At 42.8% G+C, this 22,447-nt stretch overlaps 1 pseudogene across 1 annotated transcript in view; it reads left to right on the forward strand.

The window, feature by feature from the left end:
- The window catches only part of LOC311222753 (netrin receptor UNC5C-like), a 498,634-nt pseudogene that overhangs the window by 253,382 nt on the left and 222,805 nt on the right, over positions 1–22,447 (forward strand). The window contains exon 4 of the transcript in view: positions 2,710–2,853. The product of the transcript in view is annotated as a netrin receptor UNC5C-like (transcript). The remainder of the gene's footprint in view (positions 1–2,709; positions 2,854–22,447) is intronic.

Here is a 22,447-nt window from a genome sequence, read left to right on the forward strand (position 1 = left end):
CATTTGTCAAGGAGGCACGTTGCTTGTTTTAATGGCATTCATGTGAGAGAAACTGGATTCACAGGTGTATGTTGAGCCAAACATTGTTAGCACAGATATTGCCAGCGTTTTTATTTTGGGGAATGTCTTGACATGAATACACTTTATCCAAAATGTTGTGGTGGATTCATTCTCAAGTGCCTGCTTCAGAGCAGATGATGCTTGCATGTCAATTATTTCAAGTTGCAGGAGACCTTCATCAATGTGAAGTGATGCAAGGAACTCTTGTCCTTTTGTGGAAATAGCAGCTACATTGGCAAATGGGTTGCTCACAAAATGCATCAATTCTCTGGACATGTCAAATTCATCAAATCGACTTGCAAAGTTTTCCCTCAATTTATCAATGAAATATGTCATTAATTGAGTGACTTTTGGCTCAATCGTGCGTGTTAACGTTGACATGAAAAAAAAAAACTTAAAAAAAAAAAAAAAAAAAAATATTATCATGTCATCTTTGGCGGGCCGGTCAGAATCATCCCGCGGGCCGGATCGGGCCGCCAGTTGAATAGCCCTGCTGTACAGTATATGATTTATTATAATTATATAATGTCTCGCACTTCAGAAATATGTAAAAATCGAAATATTCCTTTTTTGACTGCATTGAAATGTTATTTATCTGTTCCCTTATTTGCAAAACTTAATACAACTTGTAAATGAGTTAATTATTGTTATTTGTCCGACAGTATTGTGTCCCAATGCTCCCCAAAAAGACTACAGCGCTGGAGAGCTTCTCCTCCTCAGAATATTCCTTTTTGTTACATAATATAAAATTACAGATTCATACCAGATTTCATCTCTTTCTGCAGCTTTCTCCAGAATGTGATTTATAGCCCCAAATGCATTATATTGATGATGAAATACAGTTTGGTAGGAATCTGTGCGAGATCAAAAATGTCAATTGGACGTACTTCTAGAAGTTTCTACGTATCATCTGATGATGACCGGATGGGCGGGGGATCGTTTATAATTCCGTGGGCAGCGTTATATCATTCATCTAGTGTGGGTGATATGATCATCAGAGCAGTTTATATCGAACACGTTCAAAAATAACGCTGAATCTTACCGTATCTTCCTCGCGCCGTTGGGCGATGAGCGTGGAACAGACATTTTCCTATTATGGGATATAGAAATATCGGGTCCATTTCCAGCTTGTATAATAGTATATACGTCCAAATCATGTTGTTTATCGAGTTATTCGCAACGGATCGCTATGTATTGTGATGAGCTAGAGTGCCGGAACCTATAGCGAGTGCCCGGAAGTAATATGGGTGAATAGCACATCGTCCAAGTAACATCCTCTTTGGCGATTGCGCCAATCGGCCACCAGATGGCGCTCTTGAGCCGCTAGAGGGTTCTGTGGGGCTTTTTGGTGGGTCTCAGGCCAGCGGATGGGAAATATGAATCCGATCACAGATTTTTTAAATATTGATATCAAAGACGAGTTACGGCGTCTTCGGCACCTTGAGCATGGCGGGGAAGGACGCCTAAAAGCGTCTTCCGGCAATCAAAGTGTTAAGGTTAGGGTTAAGTTTAGGCATTCTTTCGGAGTTGGTTAAGGTTAGGGTTAAGTTTTGGCATTCTTTCGGAGTTGGTTAAGGTTAGAGTTTGTCTCAGAGCATGGCAATAGAATGCAGCCTATTTCCGCTATGCCGCTCTCTCGCTCTGCCGCGGTCACATGGGCGTCGTGGCCAATCAAATTGATGAGTAGTGTAGTCCAAAATATTGTGGTGAGACACACACACACACACACACACACACACACACACACACACACACACACACACACACACACACACATGTTTCCCCCTGAAACCTTCTGTTGGGGGGTTGAAAACGACTTTGAAGCAGTTTTTTTAAGAAAACTGTACATGTAATTGGTTTGACTCTTGACGCTCAGTAATGTCCCAATCCCTTTCTAACCCACTAGTTGTTGACTCTCTTGGTGAGAGTAAGACCAGGAACCCACAGTACACAGAAGAGCCGCAAAGCGCAGAGAAGAGCAGCCAGTTTCCTTCTGCCGTCCATATTAACACGGCTGGCTCCTGATCTGAGTCCAGCGTCTGGTCTACGAGCAAATCGACGAGCATATACCAGATTAAACATAACAACTGGATAAACATGTTATTATATGTTGTATATATCTATATATTATTGTATATTATATTATATAGTATATATCATTATACATTTATATGGGTTTGTTAAAATGGTAAATGGTGCATTCATATAGTGCATTTATCCAAGTGTTAAGTGTCTTGCTCAAGGCTGCCTGGGAGGAGCGGGAATTGAACCGGGAACCTTCCGATTACCAGACGGTCGCCCCCCCCCCCCCCCCCCTCCTGCTGGTGTGAGTAACCAGGCAACTGCCCATGCGGCCATTTGATTGTGTCGCTGGGCTTCTGGCACTTCGTATCCTGGGTGTTCCTGCTGATGTGAGGCTAGCTAAATCAGATGGCGAGAGAGCGGCTTCGTTATTTAGTCCAGAAAACTACTGGTATCACACACACACACGCACACACACACACACACACACACACACACACACACACACACACACACACACACACACACACACACACACACACACACACACACACACACACACACACACACACACACACACACACAGAGAGACACATTCATATTCTGTCCCCTCTCTCTCCTCTCCAGGTCTGGTTGTGCGAGAGGCCACCATTGAGATCACCAGACAGCAGGTGGAGGAGTTGTTTGGTCCGGAGGATTACTGGTGTCAGTGTGTGGCCTGGAGCTCTGCTGGAACCACCAAGAGCCGCAAGGCCCACGTCCGGATCGCATGTGAGTAGAACTGGGACAAGCGCACCTGGACACATACAACGTGCATGCTTACCAACTGTTCGCCTGTTTTACTGCAACACTACTATCACCGACATCTAAGGAGGGAGATCCCCCCTTGAATGGCCCTTCTAAGGTTTCTCTCCTCCACATTGCCTGTGGTGCATGTTTTCCTATTGCTAGGTTTTAGTGAGTTTTTCCTTACCTTTGCGTGGGGTATGTCTGGGAGTGTTGCATTTATTTAGCATTTATTTTAATTAGTTTGGACTTTATGGTGTTCTTGTTTTGTTCTTGACTTATTGTGATGTTTCTTCTTGACTTGTTTAAAGAAGACATGTTTTTTACCATTTACACCAATGTGTACAATCAGTAATCCCAATTACATTCACACATGTATGCAGGCACACAGACAGAGACAAACATTCTTAACCCCAAACAAAGGTGAATCTGTTTGAAAATGTGTTCTCTCTTTCTCCCTCTATCTCTTTCTCTCCCTCTCCCTTGCTCCATCATCATTCGCTCTTTCCCTGCCTCCTCACCTATCTATGTCCCTCACTCTCTCTCCCTCACCCATTCTCTCTCTCCCTGCCTCGCTCATCTCTCTCCCTGCTTCCCTCACATCTCTCTCTCTTTCTCTTTATCCCTCATCCCTCTCTCTATCCCTGCCCCATCACCTATCTCTCTCCCTCCATCATCCCCCTATCTCTCTGTGCCTTCCTCTGTTTCTGTTTCTCTGTCTCTCTGCCCCCTCTCTCTCTCTCTCTCTCTCTTTCGCTCTCTCTCTCTCTCTCTCTATCTCTCTCTATCTCTCTCTCTCTCTCTCTCACACGCACGCACGCACGCACGCACGCACGCACGCACGCACGCACGCACGCACGCACGCACGCACGCACGCACACACACACACACACACACACACACACACACACACACACACACACACACACACACACACACACACACACACACACACACACACACACACACACACACACACACACACACACACACACACACACACACACACACACACACACACACACACACACACACACACACACACACACACACACACACACACACACACACACACACACACACATATACGGGTTTATGCTACATCGGGGGGACCAATGACTGTATACAGCCTGATGGGATCCAGCCTTTCTAAAGGGTCTAGAGACATGATTTTAACTGCTAAAATCATTATATTTTTTTGTTAACACAAAAACCACTTGACATTTTGAAAACTCTCCAAAAAAAAAAAAATCTGATATCTACTGGTTTATACTACCTCATGGGGACCACATGACTGTATACAGCCTGATGGGATCCAGCCTTTCTAAAGGGTCTAGAGACATGATTTTAACTGCTAAAATCATTTGAATTTTTTGTTAACACAAAAACCACTTGACATTTTCCCAACTCTTAAAAAAAAAAGAAACCTGAAATCCCTCCCCCCATGGGGACCGGTCCCCATGGGGGGGAGGGATTTCATGTTTCTTTTTTTTGTGTGTTAACAAACAAATATAATGATTTTAGCAGTTAAAATCATGTCTCTAGACCCTTTAGAAAGGCTGGATCCCATCAGGCTGTATACAGGTTATAGTCAAGTCAAGTAATTTATTTATAGAGCACATTTAAAAGCTCGAGAGCCAACCAAAGTGCTGTACAGTACAGTCAAAGCATAAAATCAATGTCCTATAAAATACACAAATATAAAAAGGCACAACAGGACAGGACAGTACAAAAGGACAAGCGGATAGGGGAGCACAAAGTACAGTATAGCACACCAGGGACAGAGGAGCACAAGAAGAGATACAAGAGGGAGGGGCCAGGATAAAATTGCATGGGAGTGTGTGGGTTAGGGTATCCGAGAATCAGGATTAATCGAAGGCTAGGGAATAAAAGTGGGTTTTTAAACGGGCCTTAAATGTCTCCAGCGTAGGGGCAGATCGAATCTCCAGGGGAAGCTGGTTCCATAGTTTGAGGGCTACGGCCTTGAAGGAGCGATCGCCTCTCTTTTTTAGTCTGGTGCGGGGGGGGGGGGGGGGGGGGGCCAGCCGAGCCTGGTTGGAGGATCTTAGTGACCTGGGTGCTACGTAGGGGGTGATGAGCTCGGTGATGTATAGGGGTACTGCACCCGATAGTGCCTTGAAGATCAAAGATTACACCCAGGCTCTTGACGTGGGGTTTGAGGTGGGTGGAGAGTTGTCCTAGGCTGTTGGAGAGTGTTTGGGTGGACGAGGGGGGGGCCAAACAAAATGATCTCTGTTATGTTCATTGGCATACTATCAACACCACTGTTAGGCACTGCACATAACATACAATCAATTCAAAACAATACACTACCTTCCATTGTTTGGGGCTCTTGTTACAGTTTTTTACGACTGCTTTGACGCATTTTGCACATCAGAGTTTCAATGTGCAAAACTCAAAATGCGAATTGCTAAACTGACTTTAAAAATGCATACTCTAAGATACTAAATGCTATGCTTACATATCAAGTGCAAAACTGTTAATACAAAGTGCAAAACTCTAAATCATATGCTCCAGTCTCAGAATACAGCCACCTAATACTACATCAATGTTCAATTGCTTATTGCTACACAGGCAGATCACTAAATCAATTCCAACAGGTGTTTGTACTAATGTCTCATTACCTTCAACAGCCTTGCCCAGGTGAGTAGCATTGCAATACAATTGATAATATCTTCACCACTACATAAAAAGCTGCTTATAAACCTGAAGAAAGGAGCAACATGGAGCAAGTTGGTGCAGCTGAGGTTGCACAACGAAGGACAGGGTCATGGACGGGGTCGTGGCCAAGGAGGCAGAAGAACATCTGTCTCAAATGAAATTATAACCACAATTGTTGACCATGTAATACAGTAAACCGAGGTCTTACTAGTGTCTCATAAAGACAAACAAGTGGTTGAGCAGATATTGAGTGCAGAACTAGAGATGGTTAGTGACTGGCTAGGCTACAACAAGCTGTCCCTCCATGTGGGGAAGACTGAGTCCATCCTATTTGGGTCAAAGGTCAGGCTCAGAAAATCACCAGGTTTTAACATTAGAATAGGAGATACTGTTCTCACCGACAAAACATCTGTGAAATATCTTGGTTGTGCCAGTCAGATACAGGAGTTGTATGGGGAAGGAGTAATTTTTGTATTCTGCAGCTGTCTGCCCAGTGACCTGAAAATCATGGTCAATGCTGTTAGATTCAAGTCCAGCCTGAAGACATGGCTCAAAAGGGACTATAATGGTAAATGGTATATGTGATGTGCAGTGGCGGCTGCTGACCAAATTTTTTGGTGAAGCAAACATTTTATTTTTAAAACATCCCACAATGTGTGTGTCATTGGTGGCTGGTGCGTTAAAAAATTGGGGAGGACGGGAGAGATTAAAAGTAATAAAGAAGTCCGAAATTCAAGCTTTCTTTAACTACAAGGCATTTATTCATCATATATATTTTTTTTATAATATCAAACAGAAGACTGACTACACCGAATACAGAAGCCATGTTCGCTGGATTTTGGGGAAAAACAATATCTTTGACCTGTATTGGTCCCCTTGATACCACATTGTTGGGTATGGCCTACTTGGCCATAGTGCAGGGTCTTGTGAGGTCAAACCTTTAGTGGTGGTGGTGGTGGTGATACTGCTGCTTGTAGAGGTGGGTGACACGTCATCTTCATGATGGGCAGGTGTTATGGTCTCACTGAAGGTGGATGTTGACGGACAGGGTTCCTGCAAGTTTCAACAGGTTACATTTAAGACCTTTTAAGACCACTTTCAATATAATCTAATATGTTGCCATACCAGCAAAGAACTATTAAGGACAATTACTAAGAAGTAATTCCATGTATTCGCTATTACCATACTGCTTACTTTGCAGCCTGTACATTCCCCCCCCAAACACATTTAAACATGATCCAGAGAAGTACAGTACGGCTAAATACACACAATTGTTAAGGGGATGCAGACCAGAGAAAGACTTTAGTCTTGTTTACATCAGGGTCCCCCATTTTCAATTCATGATGAATTGTAAGTAATGGTGCAATTAGCACCATGCAATCCATTCTTTGTGGATCTAGCCCAAAGTGTTTGTACACGTATAATATTGGGAGTTGTGCCTATAATTGACTCTTTGATACCGGCTCTGACCTGGTGAACAATCATGGTTGCTCTGGCCTCCAGTGGCCTCTGCTATTGGGCTCTCAGACGTGGACCGGCTGTGGCTGTCTGAGGTCTCTGGGTCAATAAATGCTGCCTTTGTGGGCTCACATGCTGCAGACTGTGCTGTCGTCCATCTGTAGATTGTGTAGGTACACTTGAGACACCTTCTTGATGAGTTCTCACCTGCAGGCACAGTCAAACATGCATGGATACAGTTAGACAGTAGACAATTCTTTTTTTTAAAAACATCCCCCACTGTGTGTCAGTGGTGGCTGGTTAGTTAAAAAATTGGGGAGGACGGGAGAGATAAAAAAAAGAAATGTAATAAAGAAGTCAGAAATTCAAGCTTTTTTTTAACTACAAGGCATTTATTCATAATTTTTTTTTTTTTATAATATCAAACAGAAGACTGAGTCTGTGCTAACCGAATACAGAAGCCATGTTCGCTGTATTTTGGGGAGGAAACTATCTTTGACCTGTATAGGGAGGTGTAGTGGTTATGTCATTTTCGTTTTTTTCCTGTTCCACCCTCTGTGGAATGCAATGTATTTCCCCATTTACCATTTCTAAATAGTCTCGTTTTAGATAAATAAAGCATTAACGTTGGCATGGTGTACCTTTCTGTGCGTATTTATCCACAATCTATAGCTCAAGATGAAAATATTCGCAATTAATCGTAAAGGTAGCAAAATAACGTTTATTACAACATTGTTGGGTATGGCCTATGACACTTGGCCATTGTGCAGGGTCTTGTGAGGTCAAACCTTTAGTGGTGATTGTGATACTGCTGCTTGCAGAGGTGGGTGACACGTCATCTTCATGATGGGCAGGTGTTATGGTCTCACTGAAGGTGGATGTTGACGGACAGGGTTCCTGCAAGTTTCAACAGGTTACATTTAAGAATTTTTAAGACCTTTTTAAGACCCCTTTCAATGGAATCTAATAAATATCTAAAGAACTATTAAGGAAAATGACTAAGAAGTAATTCCATATGTATTGGCCTGATAGGCTGTTACTCTGCAGCCCGGACGGGTGAATACTTTCAACAACAAATGTTTGTTTCCGCATGAGAGTTTTGCGCTCTGATTGGCCAGGTCATGTGACATGTGCGCCAATCGTGGGACAGCAAGTTCTGCGCCTATTTCCGGGTCCAACAGCCTGCAAACTACCTGGCGTTCTATCGCCATGCTCTAAGACAAACTCTAACCTTAACCAACTTCGAAAGAGTGGCTAAGCTTAACCGTCGAAAGAAGGGCAGGTGTTCTATCGCCATGCTCTAAGTCTAAGACAAACTCTAACCTTAACCAACTCCGAAAGAGCACCTGAGCTTAACCAGTGTAGACACTTACGGTCCCACGATTGGGCGTACATGTCACATGACCAGAAATGACCTGGCCCAATCAGAGACGCGGAAACAAACATTTGTTGTCTAAAGTATTCAGGCAGCCCCGACATTTCCCCCCCAAACACATTTAAACATGATAGAGAGAAGTTATCGCAACATAGAAGTCATTTCCTAATCAATACCATTTAAGACTGACTTTTTAAGGCCCAAAATTGTGATTATTAAATGTAAGACTTTAAGAACAGTTATGAATATGAGCACTTTGAAAGGGATCATGTACCTTGGCTAGTGTGTCCTCCTGAGCTTGGTCAATATCCACCTGTGCTGGTATATCCTCTTGCACATTATAGGCAAGAGGTGGGGTGCCAAAATACTTCAATAATGACCCTAGGAGAGATTATATAATTATAGTAAAAAGCATTGCATTCATCATGATAGCTTAAAATGACAAGAACAGCTACAGTAGCTAAGTTAATAATTATGCTCAAGTCACCAACAGTGTTTATGAGCTTTTGAAAAGCAAATATATTACAAAGTGCATTTTTCACAAAATGAAACAAAAACATGATAATTGACTGTTCCTGTCCTTTACAGTTAGCTAGCTAGGATACCTAACACTGCCAGTGATACTGCCCTGCAGAAGCTAACATCAGCTAACGAATTTGGCTAGCTAACAGTGATACTATTTTAATGGTCAATTGAAGAACAACAACAACAACTGAAAACTCTTAAATATGCCAAGTGTTCTAATAATTTTGGCCACCACTGAGCAAACTGCATAAATGTATTACACCTTTCACCCTAGGGTTAGGGTTAGAGTTAGGGTTTCTATAGTCTGAAAGGACTTGATGTGCTTGTATAGTTAGTTACTGCATAGAGCTATAGCTTGTGATGTCTAGCAAATAGCTAGTTCCTTTGGCCAGATTAGCATGATCCTTTAGCCTGAACAGTATATCTAGCAAGCTATTACTGTAATCTAGTCTTACTACCATTATGTATTACTACCATACAAGTTATAGCTGTGTCGCTAGCTTGCAACAGCTTCCTGTTTAGCAAGCTAGCTTGCGCTAGCTAGTTAGCAAGTCAGCTTCCTATTTAGCAAGCTAGCTTGCGCTAGCTAGTTAGCAAGCTAGCTTGTGCTAACTATGTAGTTAGTAAGATAGCTCATGCTAGCAAGCTAGATCGCATTAGCTAGCTACCAGTTATGACTAACGTATTCGGCCGAATTCAGTATAGTCTAAACAGAAACTAGCTTAGCATGCTAATCGTTGTTTAACCAAGTCATGAAACAATCAATTCAACCAATATACTGGCCCAACATATTTCGCTTTTTTTTAATTGGCTTACCTTGTCTTAGCATTCCTTAGCAATAATGTATCTTCATATATTGGTCTCTGTGAGTACATGCTACTGCCCTCTCAGTCCAGTCTGAACTGAAAGTACCTGCTCACAGCACCTTCTCACGATAAAGCTGGGAACGAGGTTACTGCAGCCTCGACTCCCTCGAGGTGAAGCTAAGTTGGGGGATGGGCATAGCCATGATGGGGACCGGTGTGTGTGAATTGCACCTGGGTGGGGGATGGGCGAATGCGGTTACAGCGTTGGTAAACGTGGGGACCACAGAATTCAGTATATTTTTAAGCAGCTCTGGTCTTGGGCAAAAGTCAGGACATGTTCTTGACGACGTGTGCTTGTTTGTTTGGAGAGATAACGTACAGTTAATGTGCTCAATGGACAATTTTTTTTATTTGTGTAGGTACATATTACATATTAATACATATTAATATAATAATATAATAATAATAATTTTATTTGTATAGCACTTTTCATACAGAAATTGCAGTTCAAAGTGCTTCACAACAGTAAAAAAATACAGGCATAAACTTCTTTGCCTACATCTATAGTTGATTGGCTGCTACAGCTTTTGTACAATAGATCCGGGAGACTGCAATTCGAAACTGGCCCCTGTAATTGTCCTAACACAACTCCCTCCAATGTACAGTAAATTACCAAGTATGGTCTTGTCAATATTCCAATGTACAGTTTTGTTTGTACAGTTGTACAGTTTCTTCCCCCTCAAATGTATATACTCTCAAATGTATATAATGTAACAGTACTCTCTTCTTAGAAACGGTCTATTAATCAGAGTTTCCAACGCCAGGGTCTACAATATATGACAGGCATTGTACTCTTAAACAGTACTGTACTGTATATTTGTAGATCTGGTATGTCATAAATGTCTGGATGTAACAGTACTGTCTATCTGTATGTCATGTATGTAATGTATGTTATGATGAATTGAAAATGGGGGACCCTGATGTAAACAAGACGAAAGTCTTTCTCTGGTCTGCATCCCCTTAACAATTGTGTGTATTGAGCCGTACTGTATTGTACCCATTTAGCAAGCTAGCTCGCGCTAGCTAGTTAGCAAGTCAGCTTCCTGTTTAGCAAGCTAGCTTGCGCTAGCTAGTTAGCAAGCTAGCTTGTGCTAACTATGTAGTTAGTAAGATAGCTCATGCTAGCAAGCTAGATCGCATTAGCTAGCTACCAGTTATGACTTGGACCAATGATTCTGTCAATATATGTGTTTTTTTATGATAAGCTTTTGGCTTATCATACTAACTAGCAATCTAGCTAGCGAGCTAATTAGAGTGAGCTAATGCAAGCTAACTAGACAGCTAGCTTGTATGGTTTGATTGATTGATTGAACATTTTATTTAACAGATTGCAGAATGGGTACAATACAGTATGGCTCAATACACACAATTGTTAAGGGGATGCAAACCAGAGAAAGACTTGTTTACATCAGGGTCCCCCATTTTCAATTAATCAAGTTTCTTTATTAGTTGTCATACAAAAATACAGAATACTTTTATATGAAATGCTTCTTTCTGTTTTGCTCCTGAGAGTGTGCTAGATAAAAATAGATAAGTATAAAATAAGTATAAAATAGAAAGTGTAAACAAAAGTGTTCAATATGCATGATATATACAATATACAATGCAGAGTAGAGAAAAAGTTACTGAGTTACAATACAATATACAGTACAATGCAGAAGTGGGATGAGGTACAACTTAGGGTAAGGTGCAATGATGTATCAGTTGTAGTGCAAATCTCTTTACCAATAAATATAAAGTGTGTTAAAGTGTCTAAAGTGGGTGCTACAGTGAGTTGTTTATTTAAAGTGAGTGTGTACGTGTGGATGTGTGTGCTGTGAGTGTATTTGATGGTTTGTTACATAGTGTTATTGTCGTTGAGCATCGATCCTGATGGCCTGGGGATAGAAGCTCCTTCTGAGTATCTCTGTGCTTTCCCTGAGACTCCGGTATCGCTTGCCTGAGCAGTTCAAAGAGGCAGTCAAATCATAACATTTATGACATACAAGATATACAAATATACAGTACTGTTTATTTACAGACAGAGTCCCCCCCCCCCCACCCCACCTACCCAACCTCCTCCAATGTACAGTTTCTTCCCCCTCAAATGTATATACTCTCAAATGTATATAATGTAACAGTACTCTCTTCTTAGAAACTGTCTATTAATCAGAGTTTCCAACGCCAGGGTCTACAATATATGACAGGCATTGTACTCTTAAACAGTACTGTACTGTATATTTGTAGATCTGGTATGTCATAAATGTCTGGATGTAACAGTACTGTCTATCTGTATGTCATGTATGTAATGTATGTTATGATGAATTGAAAATGGGGGACCCTGATGTAAACAAGACGAAAGTCTTTCTCTGGTCTGCATCCCCTTAACAATTGTGTGTATTGAGCCGTACTGTATTGTACCCATTTAGCAAGCTAGCTCGCGCTAGCTAGTTAGCAAGTCAGCTTCCTGTTTAGCAAGCTAGCTTGCGCTAGCTAGTTAGCAAGCTAGCTTGTGCTAACTATGTAGTTAGTAAGATAGCTCATGCTAGCAAGCTAGATCGCATTAGCTAGCTACCAGTTATGACTTGGACCAATGATTCTGTCAATATATGTGTTTTTTTATGATAAGCTTTTGGCTTATCATACTAACTAGTAATCTAGCTAGCGAGCTAATTAGAGTGAGCTAATGCAAGCTAACTAGACAGCTAGCTTGTATGGGTTGATTGATTGATTGAACATTTTATTTAACAGATTGCAGAATGGGTACAATACAGTACGGCTCAATACACACAATTGTTAAGGGGATGCAAACCAGAGAAAGACTTGTTTACATCAGGGTCCCCCATTTTCAATTAATCAAGTTTCTTTATTAGTTGTCATACAAAAATACAGAATACTTTTATATGAAATGCTTCTTTCTGTTTTGCTCCTGAGAGTGTGCTAGATAAAAATAGATAAGTATAAAATAAGTATAAAATAGAAAGTGTAAACAAAAGTGTTCAATATGCATGATATATACAATATACAATGCAGAGTAGAGAAAAAGTTACTGAGTTACAATACAATATACAGTACAATGCAGAAGTGGGATGAGGTACAACTTAGGGTAAGGTGCAATGACGTATCAGTTGTAGTGCAAATCTCTTTACCAATAAATATAAAGTGTGTTAAAGTGTCTAAAGTGGGTGCTACAGTGAGTTGTTTATGTAAAGTAAGTGTGTACGTGTGGATGTGTGTGCTGTGAGTGTATTTGATGGTTTGTTACATAGTGTTATTGTCGTTGAGCATCGATCCTGATGGCCTGGGGATAGAAGCTCCTTCTGAGTATCTCTGTGCTTTCCCTGAGACTCCGGTATCGCTTGCCTGAGCAGTTCAAAGAGGCAGTCAAATCATAACATTTATGACATACAAGATATACAAATATACTGTACTGTTTATTTACAGACAGAGTCCCCGCCTTCCACCCCACCCACTCACCGTCGCCCCCCACCCCACCTACCCAACCTCCTCCAATGTACAGTTTCTTCCCCCTCAAATGTATATACTCTCAAATGTATATAATGTAACAGTACTCTCTTCTTAGAAACTGTCTATTAATCAGAGTTTCCAACGCCAGGGTCTACAATATATGACAGACATTGTACTCTTAAACAGTACTGTATATTTGTAGATCTGGTATGTCATAAATGTCTGGATGTAACAGTACTGTCTATCTGTATGTCATGTATGTAATGTATGTTATGATGAATTGAAAATGGGGGACCCTGATGTAAACAAGACGAAAGTCTTTCTCTGGTCTGCACCCCCTTAACAATTGTGTGTATTGAGCCGTACTGTATTGTACCCATTCTGCAATCTGTTAATAAAATGTACAATCAATCAATCAATCAATCAATCAATCAATCAATCAATCAATCAATGTCTACAGCACTACACAGTGTGTAATGTGATGTCTCTACAGCACCAGTGTGTAATGTGCAATCTGTTAATAACATTTTCAATCCTTTGAATACAGTAATTAAATTTACAGTCCAATGAAATGAGGACTATTGTTTTTATAGTGGTACTATGTGCACAAATGACCAAATGTTACACACTTACACACACACACACACTGCAACCACAAGAGCGCACACACACACCGCAATATCGTGTGTAACCACAAGAGCGCACACATGCAATACCGTGTGTAACCACAAGGGCACACACACACACAGATTCAGGAACCGGACCCCGCCAAGCAAACTCACACACCGCAATACCGTGTGTAACCACAAGGGCACACACAAAGTCTTGAAATTTTACTTCCAGGGGACCTTTTTTTTTTCTCAAAAAAAATAGCACCAGGCATATCAGCAAGCTGTTTTCTATTGATTGCAATGCTCGTGCCCGTGGGGACCAGGACTCGGTCCCCACGGGAAAAATGGGTCCCCACGGCGTGAGTGATATGTCAGGTCATGGTCCCCAGCAGGATAGAAAAACAAACACACACACACACACACACACACACACACACACACACACACACACACACACACACCCACCAACCCACCCACCCACCCACCCTCTGTCAGCATGTCCCAGCTGTGTCCAGTCCCATGCAGGGAGGTTTAAGTGAAGGACAGTGGAGTTTAGAGGGAGAGAAAGGCTGACACAGTGAAAGATAGAGGCTTAGAGGAAGATAGATCAGGCTACAGCACTGCCCCTTGATGTATGGATTTATGTGATGCACACACACACACACACACACACACACACACACACACACACACACACACACACACACACACACACACACACACACACACACACGCGCACACACACACACATTGAGGGATTTACAGTATTGTAGAAAAACACATGATTCATCCACTCCTGCATTGAGACCGTCTATACTGTCACTGTATAGTACACTCCATTCTCTAGGTATAGGTATTATTATGCTGCCTATTCCTCAAGTTAAGGATACTTTTTTTTTGTTTACATGTATATTCATGTGAATGTATTTCAACAGTCATACATAGTTCAACTGTTCAGAGTTCAACAGTTGAATGTAGTCAACAGTTTAGCAGTGTTTGAGTCATTTTCCAGTACACAATGCTGTTCTATATAGTATAATAGAATATTAGATAATTTAATATAATATAAACTTTATTATTGCTGTGGGAAAAGTATCATCAACAGCACTACACAGCAATGGTTGGCAAAAAAGAATATATATAAATGATATACTAAAAGGTCTATCATTTAATTAATGTTCCTATTGCATAGCCTAGACACAGCAGTAGCCTACAGCAACAATTGTTTGGATGATTATGCAGAACTTCTACAATGGCTATTACTATAGATAACTGAACCCATATCTAGTCTCTCTGCAGTAGCTTTTTGTTCTGGTCTGGCGAACAATTTTATAGGACAACTGGGAGTCTGGCTAAAGGTTCAACCAAAGAGCGTGGACCAGACAGAACCAATATCACTGTTACAGACAGTATACTGTCTAGGTACGCACTAAAATATGCTCTAAATTCTGACCAATATTGAAATGGTGATAGACCCCACACATAACGTCATATTACATCGATGTATTTGTCTTTCATTCGTTAGAACGCACACATTAGACGATTTTTCCAAAACTGAGCACCATGCACTTGAAAATTACACTCAGGTATTGACTCTCTGAACCTAGAATCTTGCAAGCACTGCATGGCTTGATATTACACTGCCACCCGCAAATGCCAGTAGAAATTGGCTAAAAAAGTGGATAAAACATAATCCATTCATTTATCCACTCATTCCCTCGTTCATTTCAAGCATGCAGTCTACATTGCAAACACACCGTTGTGTTGTCATAGCAATATACAGTAAAAATACATGGCATGTCATACTCTCTCTCTTTCACAACTGTACCAGAACACTCCATGCAGCATTCTATTCAGCAGCAGTAAAAAATATTGTGTGTGTGTGTGTGTGTGTGTGTGTGTGTGTGTGTGTGTGTGTGTGTGTGTGTGTGTGTGTGTGTGTGTGTGTGTGTGTGTGTGTGTGTGTGTGTGTGTGTGCGTGCGTGCGTGCGTGCGTGCGTGCGTGCGTGCGTGCGTGTCTGGGGAGAGTTGACCATGTGGTCATAAATATCCCGCTAAGTTCCGCTAATAACATTCTCTGATGTAACAGGCCCTCTGAGGGCAGTGAAAGCTGAGGGTAATGTGCTGCTTTCAGTCTGGGGTAGAGTTAGATACCCGCTGAGAGGCCCACATACACAGACAGGTAGCGGAGGATGAGATATACTGTACACACAGAGGCAGCTGCACATCCTCTCTTGCTGTCTATTCATCTCTCCATTGGGTCTTTCTCTCTCACACATGCACAAACACGTGAGTGCTCATACACACACACACACACACACATACACACACACACACACACACACACACACACACACACACACACACACACACACACACACACACACACACACACACACACACACACACACACACACACACATGCATGCACACAGACACACACACGCACATTTAGCTCAACGGCTTAATCTGATATTATTGTCCCTGTAAGTCATTAAAGAGTCTCGTTAGCTATGATGGCGTGTGGCCTAGGACAAATTCACAAATTCTTTGTGGCCTGCAGATCCATTGCAATGTTGTCGTAGCCTGTCGTAGCAGTTGTGATACTGGCATTTATTTTTTATTATTCTGGATTTCTGGGCTTGTTGGAGTTTTTGGGAGTGCAGGGCCTGCTGTGGCAAGGGCAGTTTTTCCCCAGATCTGTTTTGGGTAGGGATGCCCCGATCGATCGGCCACCGATCGTTATCGGCCGATAATCAGTATAAATATGCAAAGACCACTGACAACATGGTTTGATCCCCAAGCATTAGTATCCTGGAGAAAATTAGAAGAAAATATAGTAGCCCCACATAGACTGAAGGACATAGCATACACTAAATTATCAATTAAGCAATGCGAACGGAAATTTGGCCCCATAATTACTCATGCGATCCGGATATGGCGTGAAACACAAAAAAAAAATTCTAACCCACATAAATGGCATAATCATACTCCCTTATTCAATAACAATGCACTCTTGATTGGAAAACGACCTATAAGATTCCCTATATGGAAAAAGCAAGGCATACACTCATTAGGTGATGTTTTTAACAAACAGGTTTTCTTTACACACAGTTATTGTTATGTTTGAAGTCTCACGGTGTTCCATTAAAGATACCAATTGAACACCACAGATACCACAAATACTTCTATGAAAGAGAGACATCGAGAGGTTTTGTTTCAGATTGTTATCATCAATTACTAACGTCCTCGTATGAAACCCTCCACCTAGACTCCGTCTGGAGGAGGGATATACCAGACCTGGAAAGTGATTTTGATTGGCAAGAAGCCTGGGCAAATGTTCGATTTACATCAAGGAACCCGGACCATCAACAAATAAATCTTAACTACATTCACAGGACATACTTGACTCCTATAAGACTGAAAAAAATGGGTCTTAAACAAGACTCCAAATGCTCCTTATGTACAAATGGGGACGAGGGGACATTTATGCACATGTACTGGGACTGCCCACCAGTTAAGATATTCTGGAAAGAGGTGACCGTCGGTGAGCGTTGGGGGAGAGGCCTCCTAGGCGAGTCTCCTCTTGGTCGTCTTGGGCTGGTACTTGGTGGGTACCGAAGGTCGGGTACCCAGGTGCTGTTCCTCGGGGCTGGCGGTGCGTCAAACTCACCCGTGAGTTGAGTCGGGGGTTTGTAGCGCAGGGCCTCGGGGCTGACTTCTGGGCTGTACTGGACCTCCTGGTCCAGAGCACGTTGCTGCTGGTCGGCTTGACACCCCTCCTCTTCCTCCTCCTCTTCCTCTGCTAGGACCTGGAGTCTTCTGTTCAGTCTCTCGGCGTGGTTCGGTTCTGTACCCCGGTTGCTAGGTCTCGTATGGACCGGCTGGGGAGGGGGTTCAGAGACGTGGACAGGCTCCTCCTGTAGGCGGGGTTCGGAGACGTGGACAGGATCCTCCTGTAGGCGGGGTCCCGGGTCGCTTCGTCGGGTAGGGGAATGTGTCCTAGACCCATGTCTTGACGACCTCTGGGAGCTCCGTGCGGAGTGAGGGGGTGTCGCCATGGCAACCAGTTTGTCCATCAGCTCCGCCTGCAGCCGGTCGCGCTCTGCCTCGCGCCGGGCATGGGCTGCGTCGCGCGCTGCTTCGCGCTGGGCATTGGCGGCGTCGCGCTGCGCATTGGCGCTGGCCTGGGCAGCGTCGCGCTGTGCGTTGGCGATGTCGCGCTGGGCATTTGCGCTGACATGGGCGGCGTGGAGCTGTGCATTTGCGGCGTCGGCGCGGCTTCTCTCGACGTCGCGCTGGGCATTGGCGCTGGCATGGGCGCCGTCGGCGCGGCTTCTCTCGATGTTCTCTTCTGTCTGGAGGCGTCTGGTCTCCAGTCTTATTCGGTCGTCTTCGCTCCTTTGTTGCGCCTGGAAGCGCTCTCGCTCGCCTGCATAATGTTCGCGCTCGCACGTCTGTTGCGCTTGAAGTCGATCGCGTTCGGTGGAGGCTGCCAGGGTGGCGATGAGTGCTTGCGCCAGCATCTTGTCCGCCTCGCTGGGGGAAGACGCCGTTCGGGGCGATCGGCTCCCGGCAGTACTTGTAAGGAGATCCACTCTCCGGTTGCGTACCGAGGAGATCCGTCTCCTGGGTGCGCGTCTCTCTAGGGTTGTCTTCCTCCCGGGGGTGATCGGGGGCTATTTCTTCGGTATTGTCTGGGGGTAAAGTCGTGTCAGTTCCCTCCTGGTCCCCACCGTGAGCTTGGTCAGTTACATTAGCACCCAGTAGGGCCTCGGTTGGCGGGGTAGCCTGGTTGTTAAGGTCAGACATAATTTTACTTTCTACTTTTTCCGCGTTTAACTTCCCTTTAAAGCTAGGTATTGGACTGACAGAGTATGCCTCTAGGTAGGGAGGTGGCTGTCGTCTGCGCTGCGGGCGATCTAGCTCAGGAGAACCGTTTGTGGAGTGTTCGTCATCGGCCATGTCAATATTAATATTATATTAATATTACGCTAATTATTATCTCGGCTATCGAAGGACCAATTCTAACTGAGGGGTACAATTCCCTGACTGTATTAATCAAGTACTGATATCATTAATCACTACCGTCTATGTACTCCTGACCAATACTGTACATAAGTATTATTAGATTAGAACACTCCAACAATAACACGGTTTTCCACACAGAATACTAGTTTACAATATTTATTACATAAAAGGAATAGTATTACATGACTTAGTTGCGCTTATAAGGCAAATAGAATGTGCATAGGCGAGTCAATAGTAAATATTAAGTAATTATCTAGGGATCTTCTGGGAAAGGGTGTACTACCGGTTGTAAGCCAGCAGAGGGGGCCAAAGCTCTATGCAAGTCAATGGTTCACGGGGGCGATGTCACCCTGGAGCAGCGGGGAGAAGCAGCCTGGTCCCAGGATGCGCGCCTTGCAGGTGAAGGTAGAAGCCGTGGAGCCTCTGGTTCGACAGAGACTGGCTTGAATGAGGTCTTCACGGGCAGGTGTAGATCCCACAGTAGCAGTGGGGTAGGCGGTTCTCTGTTCCAGCAGCTTGGTCAAAGCAATGAAGAATAATAATCCTTGCCCGGAGAGTGGCACTGCGGGCGGGGTGTAAATCCCCCGTGGTGCTGCTGCTCCGGTGTAGATATCCTCTCCGGTGCGGTAGTGCACGGTTGACCTTGACGTTACTATACTATTAGCACGCGGCAATAAGTGCTCTATTATAGACACACAATTACCCACTTCACGTGGTCTTTGACTCGTAATGAAGGTTTACTAATGAATAGAGAACGATACGACAAACAGACGTATTTAGGATAACACGAGACTATATTGGGGCGATACGAGCCCTGCTGTACCGCACGTTGCGTAGTGGGTAAGGCTTTACTTGGTAACTGCACCAGACTGAACTGAAGGCGAACTGAAGAGGAACTGCAAGGGGACTGCAAGGGAAGTTCTGTATTTGCCGCGCCGTATTTATGTGCACGGTGAACAAATAGTGCCTATCTCATTTCTGTCGCCTCTCGGTCTCGTAGCCGTGGGCGAAAGCGGGCATGTTTGGGCAAGTCCTGGCGGTAGCTTTCAAGTCAGCTCGAGGGGGTAAGGCTTTACTCGGTACCTGGCGCCAGGGGATCGCTTCCAATAGGAGAACGAATATTATGGTCTGTCCTGCTAGACTAAAGGGATATTCAGTGCATATTGTACAAGGAATATACAGGGGACATCAAACGATATACAAATATTACACATGGGATCTCAGGCAACAAAAACATATATTCGGTTTAATCTGACCCTTTGTAACAATAATTATATAATATATATATTTTATAAAAAAAAAAAAAAAAATGTTTATAAAAAAATAATTAAAATTTTTTTTTTATCAAAAACGATCGGTATCGGATCGGTATCGGCCGATATGGCTCACGACGATCGGTGATCGGTATCGGTGGCAAAAAACGTGATCGGGGCATCCCTAGTTTAGGGTGAATCATTTTTTTCTGAAGAGGCTTCTGCACTCCCATTTTTCAGCCTGGAATAATGGGATTTATGATTAGCCAATGTACATATCGATCTACCAGAATCCGATGACTAATGAAGAAATGCTGCCGACGATCACATGGCCTGATGGTAGGATACTATTACCCCAAATTACAGCTGGATTGGACATTGTTTTAAAACCTAATGTGATAGACCACTGACATTGGCTACCTGAAGGCACACTCTATTGCTAATCAATAATACTAATCGGTGTTCCCCGCCGCCCCCATTTCATCCATAGATGCTCTGTAATAGTCCGGATGCTACGCAGTTTGTTTTATTTCATTCGTATATATACAGCAGAAATGGCGTTTGATATAACAGCGCCAACGTTTAGCCTATTTTCTAGCTTCCTGAAAAAAAGACGAAAAGTGCGATAAACCTTATATTCACGACGCTATAAAATGACAACCAATCAATGGATTTTTATTTTCTTTAAGCCATTATGAAGGCACGGTTTATGCACTCAAGTGACAATGAGAATGGACAGATAGCAATACTATAAATGATATATATAGCTCTTAGAAAGTACATCGGTTTGTAAACAATCCTCTGTCCTCTGAGGCATAAATCGCCGCAAGAGTGCGGACGCCAAAGTGTTAAGGTACATTGAAGCTGGGAAACGCAGCCCTGGGCTGAGAGAGAGAGAGAGAGAGAGAGAGAAAGATAGAGAGAGAGAGATAGAGATAGAGATAGATAGAGAGAGAGAGAGAGAGAGAGAGAGAGAGAGAGAGAGAGAGAGAGAGATAGATAGAGAGAGAGAGAGAGAGAGATAGAGAGAGAGAGAGAGAGAGAGAGAGGGGGGACGACAACACAGAGATAGTGCAGGTTGTAATGAAATGATAGACAGAATGAAACAAAGATAAAGCAAGGACAGTATTTGTGATAAGCCATGACCAATTTGGCTGCAGCAGATGCCTCATTTGTACTGCTCCTTGCTGCCTGGATATGTGCTTTAACTCGAACATTGTATCGATTATCTTTATGCTATTATCTAGTGGCAATGACCAGTGTTGTAGCCTGAGTAGTCGGTTGGACGTACGTAATGTCTTTTCAGAGCTGCCCATTTTAACCTTTGAACCTTTTATAGCGCCACAATCTGGAGATTGTAATTTGTAGGGATGTCCGATATTATCGGCCGATATTGGCATACAAATTTGATATCGGAAAATATCAGTATCGGTTTTTCAAAACAATAACCTTTTTTTTCTTTTTTTTTTAACATTTCTATAACCTTTATTTACCCAGGCATGGAAGTAAGAACAAATTCGGATTTTATTTATTGTCAAAAGTATGCATAATGTTGTGTTAATTCCACAACAAGAGATATGTAATGTTAATTATCTGAAATTATTCCGTTTTTGGGGGGGGGGGGGGGGGGGGGGGGGGGGGGAACCCTGCATATATCGGTATCGGTTGATATCGGTATCGGAAATTAAGAGTTGGACAATATCGGTATATCGGTATCAGTAAAAAAGCCAATATCGAGCATCCCTAGTCATTTGAAATAAAAGGTTACTGGAGCGGAGACTGGGGTGTAATCAGGAGTGAATGTGGTTGACATAAAGTATGAATAGCCCACTGAACTCAGACAAGACAGCCTTCTTTCATGAACCAAGGGTCCAGCTGGGACAGGATTTCTGATCATGTTTAAAGATACAGTAATATGGCTTTGACTGACAACCTTTTTTAAATTAACGTGGTAAGTGACATTTTGGAAATATGAATTTGCATTCCACAAATCAAAAGATGATTTGCCTGCCTGCCTGCCTTTTTTTATAATTTTTTTTTAAACACAGAAATACGCAATTTTAGAGTAATTAGAGATGAATACTGAATAACTAGAATCATTAGAGGTTCTCAAAGTGAGGTCCAGGTCCATGAGAGGGATCTGGGCAGTCCCCATAGAAAATTCAAAGTTAACAGGACCAAATCATCAGTTTCTTATTTATTTATTTAACCTTTATTTAGCCAGATAAAACATTGATCTGGTCCAAGAAGCCCCAACAGGAGTACAAATATACATATATACACATATATATACATATACTGTACATACATACATACATATACACCAATAAC

This window comes from Notolepis coatsorum (assembly GCF_963971535.1).
Source record: "Notolepis coatsorum genome assembly, chromosome: 1".
Taxonomy (NCBI): domain Eukaryota; kingdom Metazoa; phylum Chordata; class Actinopteri; order Aulopiformes; family Paralepididae; genus Notolepis; species Notolepis coatsorum.